Source organism: Triticum aestivum, chromosome 6D (assembly GCF_018294505.1).
Source record: "Triticum aestivum cultivar Chinese Spring chromosome 6D, IWGSC CS RefSeq v2.1, whole genome shotgun sequence".
NCBI lineage: Eukaryota > Viridiplantae > Streptophyta > Magnoliopsida > Poales > Poaceae > Triticum > Triticum aestivum.
In genome coordinates this window covers 332,001,439-332,011,728 of record NC_057811.1, presented here as the reverse complement: position 1 = coordinate 332,011,728, position 10,290 = coordinate 332,001,439, and the positions used below count along the sequence as shown (strand labels likewise).

Here is a 10,290-nt window from a genome sequence, read left to right as displayed (position 1 = left end):
GACTGGGAGACATCTACATCGTTGCCGCTCCGCTTGAGCTCCATCGGGACGTGTGGTGGGACAGCCTGCGACGCCTCTGGGAGATCGAGATCGATGTAGAACAACAATGAAGGCATGACCCACGGCACCGCCGGCGCCAGCTTCTTGTGGTGTATGTCCGCTTGCGCATGAGGTCGCCGGTCGTCTCGTCGGACGCGGTCTGTCGTTGTTGATGGCCGGCAACCACGACAGAAGTGACGTCGGCGCGGCAGTGCGATGGCGCAACCGCGCAGCGGACAGAAGCTTCAAGTTGCTGAATTTCTGCTTTGTCGCGGACAGAAGCTGCTACGACGGTAGCGGGCAGCCTGCTTCGGTGATGGGACCAAGATCGAGGATGACATGTTTCACAGGTATAATCACCGCTCAAGCGACCGTATTGTACCGAAAGAGAAAAGGAACGGATTTGCTATTTTACAGTCGAGTGTTTTTCAATTCGTCGTCAATCAAATCCGTGTCCGTCCATTCTCGCGCAGAGATTCGTGTTGATTTCTTTTTGGCGTTCCATTTGTTCGGGTTGATTCGTGTTGGTTTCTCGGGTTTGGTTTTCCTGTCTCAGCCCGTTACCGCCCCCGGCCCGGCACTGTCTCCACTTTCATTTGGGGGGTTCTGTTTTGATAAGGCAAGGAGAAGGGAAGGAGCTCGAGCGGCGGAGGAGAGGAAGCGATTTCTTATGTTCATGGCGATTCCGGGCTATTCCACCGCCCGATTTTGATTTCTCCTCCCTTTTCTCTTCGATCCCCGCTGCCGCGGTTGGTTGTCCTTGTCTCTCGCGTTTCCCTGTGTTGTGGCTGTGTAGTTCCGGATCTAGGTAAGTTTTGGATCCGTGGTTCATCTGTTATTGGTGTTGTCCGTGGATCCGTGGTAGGTGCATGTTGCTGCCGTGTTTGTTTCTAGTCCGCCATGCCTAGCGCTCCATTTCCCATCCTTCTGCCCGCCTGAGTTGTGTAGGAGCTTGTTGTATGTGGGGAGTTCTAATCCATCTGCTTGTTGTGGTCCTTTTCTCCCCTGCTTGTAGATGTAGAGGTAGGCGTAGGTTGTTTATTCTGATGTAGATGTAGAGGTAGGCGAAGTTATAGTTGCAGCGGTGGATTCGCCCTATCAATTTTATTTCTGCTGGCCTGGGTGTCTGTTCCTTTGTCGTTAGATGTAGTTGCAGATGGTCTAGCATGGGTTTCTGCCTGCTTCTGCAGTTTACTTGTAGTTGCTGTTAGCTGCTGATGTTTGCTGTTGTAGTCCCTGGAATTCAGTATGATTTTTTTTTGTTAGATGTAGGTGTTCATTTCACCCGGTACCTGAATCTCTCTGAATTTGTGTGTACTAGGCTGCAGTGTTGTTGTAGTGTTAGTCCAGGAATCTCTCTGAATTTCATGCTTCTTTACGGTGTATTTTTACTCCAGACTTGAAGTGTAACTTACCCCTAGAATTACAGTGTATCCCCATCCAGAATTACTGTGTAATTTAACTCATAATTACAGTGTAACTTGCCCCATAATTGCAGTGCATTTACAGTGTATCCTGATGCTTCTTTATTTGTTGTTACTCTGTAATTTGTCCTAGTAGTACTGTGTATTTCCCCCCTAATTACAGTGTAATCCTGATGCTTCTTTCTTCAGTGTAAATTTTGCTATAATTACTGTGTAACATGTCGTAGAATTACACTGTAGGTTACCCTGCAATTACAGTGCAATATACCGTGATTACCGTGTGTTTTTTGTGCTTCTTTATTTGTAATTACTGTGTAATTTGTCCTAGAATTACTGTGTAATATTTCCCCCCATTACAGTGTAATTCTCATGTGTCGTAGAATCACACTGTAGGTTAGCCTGCAATTACAGTGTAATATACCGTAATTACATTGTTTTTTTCGTGCTTCTTTATTTTGTAATTACTGTGTAATTTTCCCTAGAGTTATTGTGTAATATTTCCCCCCGTTACAGTGTAATTCTCATGCTTCTTTCAGTGTAAATTGCAGTGTATATTTTTCAGTGTAATACTGCGCCAGTTTCTTTGTTATTTACATTGTAATTTTTCTCAGATGTTTTGCATGCATTCATGTGGTTTTGCACTGTAATATCCCCCATTCTTACTATATAATTTATCTTCAGTTTTTGGCAGTGTACTTCCTCTACCTTTTCATTGTAAGTTGCCCTAATTATTGTGTATTTTGACTCAGAGTTTCACTGTATTTAGGTTGGTTTTTACACTGTATTTTAAGTGATTCTTGCACTGTATTAATATGCCCCATTATTCTATAGTTCCCCTGATTGCTGCCTTTCAGTGTATTTGTTGTGAGATTTCCCTTGTAATTGAGCCCCATTACTCTATAATTTTCAACTTTCTTTAATTTCTTTTTTTCGTGTGTCATGTATTCTGTTTTGTTAGGTTTAGGTCAATGGGGAGACTACGGAAAGTCTCTCACAAGGATGTTTCGGTAGTTTCTTCTATCGTGAGTGCTGATTCTTGGAATGATCCTTTTGTGCCTAATGACTTTGCGGAAGATGGTTCTAATGCTATGTCTTTGGTAGTTATTTATGTCTTGTTCTCTACTTTCATTTTCGTTTTATTCTTTCTTTCAGTTTATTATTATTTTTTGTTTGTTGATTGAATTATTTTTCAGGATCTTTCTAGTGATGATAGAGGGTTTGATAAAGCTATTTTTCAAGAATTTCATTGCAATCCCCATGCTTCCTTTTTGTAATTGCAGTGTAATATACCCTAGAATTGCAGTGTAATTTAGCCCAGATTTTAGTGTAATCCCAATGCTTCATTTTTTTAATTACAGTGTAATTTTCCTAGAATTACAATGTAAACTCCATGCTTCATTTATGTAATTACAGTGTAATTTTCCCCATAATTACAGTTTAAACTTCATGCTTTATTTATGTAATTATAGTGTAATTATTCCCCAAATTGCAGTGTAATTTTTCCTAGAACTTCAGTGTAAATTTCATTTTTTTTCTAAACAAAGTAGTGTAATTTTCCTGCTGAACCTCTATTACTTGATATTTGAGCTTCATTCTTGTTCAGCTTTGCTTGAATTACAGTGGATTTTAACTCTGTTTAGTGCGATTATCCTGTGTAGTTCCTTGGTTATTATCATTGTAATCCACTAGTGTGATTATTCATTTCCTTCACTGTCCATGTGTACGAGCACTGTAACAAGCTCTGCTTTTCATTGTCAATATTAATGCCTTCATCTGATAGGACTTGTGTTCTTTATGCTGATAGGTATGTCTTTGTATTCATGACTTCGTCTGAACTTGCATGTATCTCTGTAATCCACTGAGTTCATGTTAGTTACATTGCCCTGTATCGCAGCAAAGATTTTTTCATGTGTACTACAGCAAAGATTTTTTCATGTGTACCTTACACTGGAATTCGTGTTGGTGTAGTGTTTTGACAGTGAAATATTAACAGTTTTACCTTCCGACAGTTAGAATTTTTCCCCTGATGATTCCAAAATTTTCACTAGATTGTATGACGTTTTTTTTTCTACAGGCTAGTTCATGTAGGAGGTGTATGTAGAGCAGCGGGGTGAGGAAAAACATGGAAGAGTTCAATAGAAGTGTGATCAAAAGGAGTAGGACATTACGTGAGCTGTGGACCGTCTCTTGGATGATCTTCCTCTGTCCTCCACCAATTATTCGGATCTGTTCTTCCCCCTTGCTTCTCTCCAGGTACTTGCCCCTCTGATGTGCCTCTCTGACTTGTTTTTGTTCTTCCTTCTTCTCACTCCCTCTCTCCCATGACGTCTCTCTGATGTTTTTCTACTCTTTCTTCTCCTCATTTCCCCTATCCCATGGCGCCTCCCAGATGACTTGTGTGATGCAAGTTAAAGGAGGGTCCTGGGAGACGCCAGTATTCTGCTGATTTTTGTTCCTTTTCTTCGTCAGGTGATTTGTTGTCCAGGAAAGGAAAAAAGAGCGTGGGTAACGGTCCAGGTGGGTTTCGTGATAGTTGCCTTGTTTTGTTTTGGTTATTAGTTAGAACCGGGTCAGATTTTAGCGGCCCGACCCATTTTTTTGGAAATACAAGCATACAATTGTCCATGGTATTTGGACATAGGTGTCAGCGCTTGATTTGTCAGGAAATTTGACTATAATATAGTGCTTTTTACCTTTGTATTGGATGACTTTCTTCGTTATTTAACTTGTTTACCCCTAACCCGGGTCTGATGTTCACCCCTGACCCGTTTAGGCGTTCTTTTTTGCTTTATGTTGATTTTCCTGCTCATACAGGTGTAATGTGTTGATTGGTCAGGAAATTTGACTGTTTTTGAATTGAAAAACAGTCAAATGTCAAATAGACAGTCCCAAAAGGGAAGTGGAAAGAAGGAAATACGTATGGTGGGCAGTCGGAAATACCGAAGCTGTGTGTTTTTTTCCCAGAAAATGAATGCGGTGACGGAGAAAAATATGAGTTGTTGGATGGATCGGGAGCACAGATGGGAACACCGGGAGGGAGCAGGCAAGCCCCGTCCATAAGAATTGGCTACATGCATGTGCCGATGTCATCTCACTTTATTTCGTCTTAATTTTTTTTAAAGCTATAACTTTTTAACCGAGAGTCAGAACAAAGATCCGTTTCCACTGTTACGTTTCTCGCGACGAGCTCTTCAAAACTAGATCACATATGGATATGTTTTGCGGATATTTTTTCAGAAGCAACTTTGGTTCTAGATGAGGCAACTTTAGTGCTAAACAGAAACAACTTCCTTGCACCATATGTACTAGTGAATTTACCTAGCAAGTACTCCCTTCGTCCCAAAATTCTTGTCTTAGATTTGTCTAAATACAAATGTATCAAGTCATGTTTTAGTATTACGCACATCCGTATCTAGACAAATTTTAAAAAAGAATTTTGGGATGGAGGGAGTATATTGTAGAGAACGTAGAAACCATGCCAGACTAATTTTCATCGTATATAGGCAACTGAGCATCATTCGTAGGCAACTTTGGCATTGCACTAAGGCAACTTTCAACACTAAATGAGGCAACTCCTATTATGAAGATGCATACAACATATATTATGCATATGTGATCCTATTATCGCCTATCCATGTTTTGTAAAAAGCAGATTTCTCCAGGTTGTCTACTATAATTACTATAATTATGAAGTTGCCTATAACATCACCAGTAGGCAACTAAGCATCACCGGTAGGCAACTTCATAGTGTTTGTACACAACTTAGAAAAACAATGATAAGCAACTTCACAATATTGTAGGCAACCAGTTTGTAAAGTTAGGCAACTGAGCAGCAATGGTAGGCAATTAATTACCAATTGCACCAACTGGGCATCAATGGTAGGTAATTTCATAGTATTTGTAGGCAACTGAGCATCAACCGCGGGCAACTGAACATCAACAATAGGCAACTGAGCATCAACCGCAGGCAACTGAACATCAACGATAGGCAACTGAGCAACCACGATAAGCAAGTAGAGATAATGTTAGCAAAATTCAAAGGTGCACATAGTGCAGGGAAATTGCTTATATGTAGCACTAAATGCACCTCATGTGTGTGATTTTCCTTTTTTTTACAAACCAACCTAATGTGTAGTTGTACTAGGCCAAAAAGAAGAAGTTGCTTCTCTATATCACTAAAGTTGACTCCATTGCATCCAAAGTTGCCCATGAAATAAAGTTTGATAAAATCTACCCACATGGGATCTAGTTTTGAAGAACTCGTCGTGGGAAATCCAATGGTGAAAACGGATCTGAATTTTGACACTCGAATCAAAAGTTATGACTTTTTTACATTTTTTCTCAAATGGAAAATAAATGCACGTTGGACAAAGGTCTTGGTTGATTCTATGGTAGCGTAGTAGGCACACGAAAGGTGGTGGGAGGGGGGACCAGGTGGCTTTCTATTCTGCTTGATCAAATGGACAAGCGCACATGCGCCCTAGCCACGTCCCTAAAACAATCCATCTGTAAACGTGACAGTGATGCGATAGTCGGCCATCCAATCGTGTTTGCATACATTTCAAAGTGAATTTGATCAAATCACATGTTTTTCATGCAAACCAGACCACATTCAATACATTTTTGACATCTTTCATTAAACAAAAGCATCGGTACTCTAACCTATTCGGCAGCGCCTACCTTCCAAGTCCTTGTTGCCTTCCCCCGCCCCATCAGTGTCATGTCAGGCTACCGTGTTCATGTCAGGCGGTCGTGAGACCTGCGAAGTGAAGGTGCGGTTGCTGGAAAGGAAGAGTAGGATATGGGATACAGACCGGCCAACATGGAACTCGAGGCCCCGCCGTCTCTCATGCCATACTCCTCATTGGAGTTCAAGACCTAACCGTCGACGATGGACGTTGACGGGCTGGCCCCATGGTCGTAGTGTCGAAGCTAAATCCGGCAAATCCCTCAGTAGGGTATCCTAATCTAGGTGCCTTCGGACGATGGTAATAAGGACATAAAGTTACCCTGGTTCAGACTCTCCAGAGGTGATAATGAAGGAAATATGCCCTAGAGGCAATAATAAAGTTGTCATTTTATATTTCCTTATTCATGATAAAGGTTTATTATTCATGCTAGAATTGTATTGATTGGAAACTTAAATACATGTGTGAATACATAAACAAATACCGTGTCTCTAGTAAGCCTCTACTAGACTAGCTCGTTGATCAAAGATGGTTAAGGTTTCCTAACCATAGACATGTGTTGTCATTCGATAATGGGATCACGTCATTAGGAGAATGATGTGATGGACAAGACTCATCCGTTAGCCTAGCATAGTGATCGTTCAGTTTATTGCTATTGCTTTCTTGATGACAAATACATATTCCTTCGACTATGAGATTATGCAAATCTTGGATACCGGAGGAATACCTTGTGTGCTATCAAACGTCACAACGTAATTGAGTGATCATAAAGATTCTCTACAGGTATCTCCGAAGGTGTTTGTTGAGTTAGCATAGATCGAGATTAGGATTTGTTACTCCGAGTATCGCAGAGGTATCTCTGGGCCCTCTCGGTAATACACATCATAAGAAGCCTTGCAAGCAAAGTGACTAACGAGTTAGTTGCAAGATGATGTATTACAGAACGAGTAAAGAGACTTGCCGGTAACGAGATTGAACTAGGTATGAAGATACCGACGATCGAATCTCGGGCAAGTAACATACCGATGGACAAAGGGAATTACGTATGTTGTCATAAGGTTCGACCGATAAAGATCTTCGTAGAATATGTAGGAGACAATATGGGCATCCAGGTTCCACTATTGGTTATTGACCGGAGAGGTGTCTCGGTCATGTCTACATAGTTCTCGAACCCATAGGGTCCGCATGCTTAACGTTCATTGACGATATAGTGTTATACGAGTTATATGATTTGGTGACCAAATGTTGTTCGGAGTCCCGGATGAGATCACGGACATGACGAGGAGCTCCGGAATGGTCCGGAGGTAAAGATTCATATATAGGACGATCGGACACTAGAAGTGTTTCGGAGTGTACCGGGTAGTCATCGGAATACCGGAAGGGGTACCGGACACCCCGGGAGGGTAATGGGCCTATTGGGCCATTAGAGGGGAACACACCAGCCCACAAGGGGCTGGCGCACCCCCTATGGCAGCCGGCCAAGTGGGAGAAAGGAAAGGGGGGATTCGGCCTCCCCCTTCCTTCCCTCTCCCCCCTTTCCCTTTTCCCCTCCGGCAAATATGGAAGGGGGGGCGCGGCCAAGGGCAGGAGCCCAAGTAGGATTTGGCCCTACTTGGGGCACCCCTTGGCCTCTCCCCTCTCCCCCACCTATATATATGTGGGAGGGGGCGCCACACATAACCACGACAATTGCTTAGCTGTGTGCGGCGCCCCCTCCACCGTTTACACCCTCGGTCATATTTTCGTAGTGCTTAGGTGAAGCCCTGCGAAGATAACTTCACCATCACCGTCACCATGCCGTCGTGATGTCGGAACTCATCCACTACTTTGTCGTCTTGCTGGATCAAGAAGGCGAGGACGTCACCGAGCTGAACGCGGAGGTGTCGTACGTTTGGTACTCGATCGGTTGGAGCACGAAGAAGTTTGACTACATCAACCGCGTTAACAATTGCTTCCGCTTACGGTCTACGAGGGTACGTAGACACACTCTCCCCTCTAGTTTCTATGCATCTCCTTGATAGATCTTGCGTGTGCGTAGATTTTTTTTATTTTCCATGCAACGTTTTCCAACAGATAAAACCCTACGTCCTGCTTATGCTTTATTGCATTAGAGTGTATGAAAAGTACAAAGTATCGAGAGATTGTAATGTGTATCTACGAGCCTTGCCCCTCGGCTTATGTAGCATACCAGGTGGCTCCTAGGTGATGTCTACTGAGGGAGTCCTGGATTACGGGGTCCTCGGGCGTCCGGGTTATGTGATGTGGGCCGGACTGATGGGCCGTGAAGATACAAGACGGAAGACTTTCCCCCGTGTCCGGATGGGACTCTCCTTAGCATGAAAGGCAACTTGGCATGCGGATATGAAGATTCCTTTCTCTGTAAACCGACTTTGTACAACCCTAGCCCCCTCTGGTGTCTATATAAACCGGAGGGTTTAGTCCGTAGAGGCAATCATAATCATACAGGCTAGACATCTAGGGTTTAGCCATTATGATCTCTAGGTAGATCAACTCTTGTAACCCCTATACTCATCAAAGTCAATCAAGCAGGAAGTAGGGTATTACCTCCATTAAGAGGGCCCGAACCTGGATAAACATTGTGTCCCCTGCCTCCTGTTACCATCCTTAGACGCACAGTTCGGGACCCCCTACCCGAGATCTGCCGGTTTTAACACCGACATTGGTGCTTTCATTGAGAGTTCCACTGTGCCATCATCGAAAGGCTCGATGGCTCTGTCGATCATCTACAACAATGCTTTTTTTGACTATAAACAGTAGGGAAAAACACCCCACTGCAATTTTTATAAATAACTAGGCAAGGTCCAGCAGTACAAAGCAACAAAAAGATAGCAAGGGCTTGAGAGGAGCCCCTTAAGAAGAACAGAAAAAAGAAAAGAAGAAGAAGCTAAAGAAGCTAGAAATAACCAAAAAAAGGCCAAGAGAAGGCTAGAGCTAAAGCTAAAGCTAAAGACCTAGGCAGGAAGGAGCTGCCAAGAGAGAGAAATGAAGCTATCCTTGAAGAGCCAGCCATGAGTTAAATTGGTTGGCATGCTTTGGTCTCATTCTGTGCTTGAGTAACTTCAGCTCCATCAAGAAGATGTTCTTCCATCCTTGAAAAGTGGGGTGGATATGTTCAAAGATCTTGTTGTTTCTGGAAATCCAGATAGCCCAGGAGGTAAGTATTATTATGTCCATGAAAAAAGGTAGTCTTAGCTTTTCTTTAATGTCTTGGAATGCCTCAAGAACTGATAAATTTGGGGTTCTGGTGGGACATATGTGATCCCAACATCTCTTAGCAAAAGTGCATCCCCAGAACAAATGGTACAGTGTTTCTTCCTGTTGGCACCCCCTGAGAGCACAGTTATAGTCTTCTAAAACAAATGTTTTCCTTCTTAAAAGATTTCTTGTATTGAGTCTGTCATGTAAAAGCATCCAGAAGAACATTTTGTGCTTGGGTTGGCATGATGAATTCCAGATCCAGTTGAAGTGTGGTGGAGTTTGTTTGTAACCAATCATAACATTGTAAGCCCTGGCAGAGGAAAATTGTTCAGTACCCCAGATGTAGCTCCATGTGTCTGTGTGGTTCTGGTACTGTGATTGCCTCAAGGAGTAACACATCTCTTCAAGCTGCAAGAATTGCTCATGGGCCTCCATTGATAATGGAAGGTGAAAAAGATCTTCAAAGTACTCTGTGGCCAGAACCTGCTGCACTGTAAGTTTGGCATTAATCACAAAAGAGAACAGAGGGGGGAATTGATGCTGCAGTATTTGCTCAGACCATAAGTCAAACCAGAAAAAAGCACTTCTGCCATCTCCCAAGTTGCACCTTGCTAAGCCTTTAAATTGTTGAACTAATTGCAAGTTTTCCTTCCACCAGAAAGAACCTACTAACTCATCTCCTGGCAACTTGTCCTCGTTGTAGTGTGCTTCCCAAATCAAGTTCACCCATGGAATGTCATGTCTGTTGTAAAACTTGTGTAAGTTCTTCATAAGCAGTGCCTTGTTCTGTGTGAAGATATCCATGACTCCTAGCTCTCCCTGGCAGTTTGGTCTACAAACTGTGGTCCATTTTACTAAAGCTGGTCTATGATCTTCCATATCTGTTCCTCTCCACAATCAGTGCCTGAAGTGTTTCAAGA

The 10,290-nt window shown here is 42.8% G+C and overlaps 1 long non-coding RNA gene across 1 annotated transcript; it reads left to right on the top strand.

The window, feature by feature from the left end:
- The first annotated feature begins 21 nt into the window (after positions 1–21).
- Positions 22–4,203, top strand: LOC123144941 (uncharacterized). The gene is made up of 2 exons (XR_006472021.1): positions 22–3,716; positions 3,933–4,203. It is a non-coding gene; the product is annotated as an uncharacterized lncRNA (long non-coding RNA).
- Positions 4,204–10,290: the final 6,087 nt, after the last annotated feature.